This window comes from Arachis hypogaea, chromosome 15 (genome assembly GCF_003086295.3).
Source record: "Arachis hypogaea cultivar Tifrunner chromosome 15, arahy.Tifrunner.gnm2.J5K5, whole genome shotgun sequence".
NCBI lineage: Eukaryota > Viridiplantae > Streptophyta > Magnoliopsida > Fabales > Fabaceae > Arachis > Arachis hypogaea.
Window position 1 is genome coordinate 94751865 of NC_092050.1, and position 4341 is coordinate 94756205.

At 41.7% G+C, this 4341-nt stretch overlaps 1 non-coding gene across 1 annotated transcript; it reads right to left on the reverse strand.

Annotated features, from left to right (window-relative positions):
• Positions 1–1140: 1140 nt before the first annotated feature.
• On the reverse strand, positions 1141–1244 carry LOC112753197 (small nucleolar RNA R71). The gene has a single exon (XR_003177591.1). It is a non-coding gene; the product is annotated as a small nucleolar RNA R71 (small nucleolar RNA).
• Between the last annotated feature and the right edge of the window lie 3097 nt (positions 1245–4341).

A 4341-nucleotide genomic window follows, 5' to 3' on the forward strand; every position in this document is an offset into this window, starting at 1 on the left:
TCTGCAATTTACTTTCCGTCATCTACATTCAGCTCTTTATTTCTAGCATTTACTTTTCTGTTATTTACTTTTCCGCCATTTAATTTTCTGCAATTCTTAACTCAAATTCTGATTCGCTCAACTAGAATATTCCTCTAATTAAAGTTGCTTGATCAATCAATCCCTGTGGGATTCGACCTCACTCTATTGTGAGTTTTTACTTGACGACAAATTCAGTACACTTGCCGAAGGAAATTTGTTATGAGACAAGTTTTTCGTGCATCAAGTTTATGGCGCCGTTGCCGGGGATTGATTGTGCATCAACAATGATTAAATTGGAGGATAACTAGATTGAGAATTTTTGTTTTGTTGATTTAATTTTCTGATTGAGTAATTTACTTTCAGTTTTAGTTAATTTCTTCCCTTCTCCCAACTTTTTTGTTTAATTCCAGTTGTTTACACTCTGTTTCACTCACCCACTAACTGTTTGATATATTGCATCACTCACACTAACAGTAATTCTAACAGAATACTTTCTGCATTTACTTTCCTTGCTTGTGCTTTGTTGGTTGTATGACAGGGAGAAGAAGCGGGGCTTCAACTTCCTTTGATTCTGAACCTGAGAGGACCTTCCTTAGATTAAGGAGGGAAGCAAGAGGAAAGAGAGTAGTTGGTGCTGAGGAAGAGGAGGAATACTTTGAACCAAACATGGATGAAAATATGGAGAACCATCATGAAGAAGAGGCTCACAACCATGGCGGAGGAGGTCGAGCAAATCATGCTGGGGAGGATAGAAGAGTTTTAGGCTCTTACATCAATCCAAACCCAGGAAACTGTGGAAGTAGAATTCAAAAGCCAACTATCCATGCCAACAATTTTGAACTAAAACCACAGCTCATCACCCTTGTTCAGAACAACTGTTCGTTTGGAGTAAGTGTCCAAGAAGACCCCAATCAACATCTAACCACCTTCCTGAGAATATGTGACACAGTGAAGTCTAATGGTGTTCATCCTGACGCCTATAGACTGCTCTTATTTCCATTCTCACTCAAGGATAAGGCAGCCAAGTGGCTGGAGTCTTTCCTAAAGGAGAGCTTGACAACTTGGGAAGATGTGGTGAACAAATTTTTAGCAAGATTTTACCCCCCTCAACGAATCAATAGGCTGAGAGCTAAGGTCCAAACTTTCAGGCAATAAGATGGTGAGACTCTTTATGAAGCATGGGAGAGGTTTAAGGACCTGACAAGGAGGTGTCCACCTGACATGTTCAACGAATGGGTGCAGCTGCATATTTTCTATGAAGGCCTGTCATATGAATCAAAGAAGGCAGTAGACCATTCATCCAGAGGATCTTTGAACAAGAAGAAGACCATTGAGGAAGCCATAGATGTCATTGAAACAGTAGCAGAGAATGATTTTTTCTATGCTTCTGAAAGAGGCAACACTAGAGGAGTAATGGAGCTAAACAATGTAGATGCTCTGCTGGCCCAAAACAAGCTCATTACCCAGCAGCTGGCTGACCTCACCAAGAAGATAGAGAGGAACCAAGTAGCAGCAATCACTACTTCATCAACAACCCAAGAAGGAGTGAATGAAGAAGCAGAGGGTAGTCAGGAGCAAGCCAACTACATTGGAAATTCACCTAGGCAAAACCATGATCCATACTCTAAGACCTATAACCCTATAGATGGAGGAATCACCCAAACTTTGGGTGGGAAAATCAACAAGACCAAGGCCTAGATCAAAGACGTTCAAATCCCAATAACAATGTAGCCCACCAACATTTCACATCTAGACCATATCAGCACCCACATAACCAACCCTCTCAAAACCTTTACCAAGGCCAAAATAACCCTCCTCATCCTTCCACCTCTAATCCCAATCTACCATCATTTGATGACAGACTCTCAAGGATTGAGAATCTACTTGAAGGCATAGGCAAAGAGATTCAAGACAACAAGGCATTCAAGGAGGAAGTGCGAGCCAATTTCAAGAACCAGGGAGACATAATCAAGAGATTGGAATCCCAAGTGGGGTATTTCTCTGAGCAGATTCCCAAACCCACAGATGGATTCCCAAGTGACACAGAGAAGAATCCGAGAGGTGAAACAAAGAAAGTAAGATGGGAAGATTGTAAGATGGTCACTATAAGTGATAAGGAGACTGAGGACAAGCCAAACAAGTCGGCAGAACAACCTGGAGACACCTCAGCAGAGAAGGAGGAAAAAGATTACCAAAAACCAGAAATCTCAAAACAGGAGCTGCTGAGACTCTATGCACCTTTTCCCCAACTGTTTAATGGTGCTGTGGAGAAGAGAATATACTCAAGGTTTCTAGATTTGTTTGCATCTCTGCATGTCAACATACCATTCATCAAGACTATTCAACAAATGCCTGCATACATCAAGTATATGAAGGAGCTGCTTCCCAGGAAAAGCTCACTCAAGGGAGGCCAAACTATAGTGATAAACAAGGAGTGCAGTGCCCTCATTCAACCACAGTTGCCTACAAAAAAAAGATCCAGGGAGTTTTCATGTCCCCTGTGCCATAGGAGAAACAATGTTTGATAAAGCACTCTGCGATTTGGGAGCAAGCATCAACTTAATGCCCTTATCCCTGGTGAAGAGGCTGCAGATCAATGAGATAATGCCCACATATGTAGTCATTAGGCTAGCAGACAAAACTCAAAAACAAGCAATAGGAGTGGTGGAAAATGTGTTGGTAAAGGTTGGAAATACTTCCTTCCCACAGACTTTGTCATCCTGGACATGGAAGAGAGTCACACCCACCCAATCATATTGGGAAGACCATTCCTAGCTACAGCCAGAGCACTCATAGATGTGGAGTGAGGGGAGCTAATATTGAGGATCCATGATGAACGACTCAGCTTTAATGTATTCAAACTCTCACAAGAAGCAGACCAAGAGAACAAAGAACCAAGCAAAGATCATAATGAGATGCTGACAGAGGAAGCAAGCACTGAAGCACAATCAGCCCATCTAGAAAAGCCCTTGGTTGATGAACAAGGAAATAAGCAGTTGTCACAGCTCAAGGAAAAGCTGGAGGAACCTAAACCACCAGAGACATGTGAAGACAACAACAAAATTCTCTTAGAAGAAGAAGTCACAAAGAGCAAGGCAACATCAAAAGGGACAAAGAAGAAGGTACCAAGGGGGTGGAGGAAAAAGAAGATCCTTACAGAGGACTTCTCTCCAGGGGATAAAGTGATCTCAGCTTACTTCCCAGATATCCCCCCTAATCTCCCCACTGTACCATCACAGTTACCTAAGGTCTTCACTATCAACAGAGTTCTCTCCTTGGAACATGTAGAGATCATTGATACAACCAATGGATATAAGTCCACAGCAAGAGGGGGGGACTTTAAGCATTACCAACCACCCTGATGAGGGAGAAACGTCAAGCTAGTGATGCTAAAGAAGCGCTTCATGGGAGGCAACCCATGTTTTATATGCTTTTAGAAAATAGTGAATAAGTCAATATTCATGAATTCCAACCCAAACTTGACAAACACTTGGTGAAATCCTTATATTGCAGTATATAGTGAAGAACAAGTTTGGTGTTCAAAGCATGCCAAGAAAGCATGAATGCAACTGAGAGCATGCTAGTCTTGGAGCTTTGAACAGAACTTTTCATCACAGTGCTCCAAACTAAGTTTGGTGTCACCCCATGGTGCCACCAATGTGCATATAAGGATACACAGTTAGTTAGTTAGTTGGAGTTCATGAATAAACAAAATCTTTTCTTCTTTTTATCATTCTAGCCGTAAAGTTTAAATTATTTTTTTTATGATATTAATTCTTGCTTTTCTTATTTTATCTTTATAGGAAAAAGGAGAGGAGCATTGAAGGAGATTGATTGGACAATGAAATGAGGAAGGTTTGGCCACTTCATGAAGAGGGACTACACACTTGTTCCCAAAAGGGAACGCATTGGAAAATGTTGCCATGCAACATGGAAAAGAATAGGACCCTTGAAGACCGAGCAATCCCCATCATAAAGTGATGATCCTTGTCCTTTCTACATGCACAACCCCAACCGTCCATCAAGTAACCACTCCATCAATCCACACCCTCCATTCACTCACAACCTCTCTATATAAGTGATCCTTGTTCCTCCGTACCCTAGCTTCACACTCCACACCCACTCTTCACACTTATCCATTTTGGAGCAAAGCATTTCCTAACCCATTAAAAACATTCTCCCTCACTCCCTTCATTGCACTCAACCCTAAACAACCGAAAGTCTCCACACCCTTGCCAACTTCACACATTAACCCTCATTCATGGCATCTTCGAGCTCTAAAAGAAGGAAAGAAAAGGAACCTATGGAGCAACACCCATA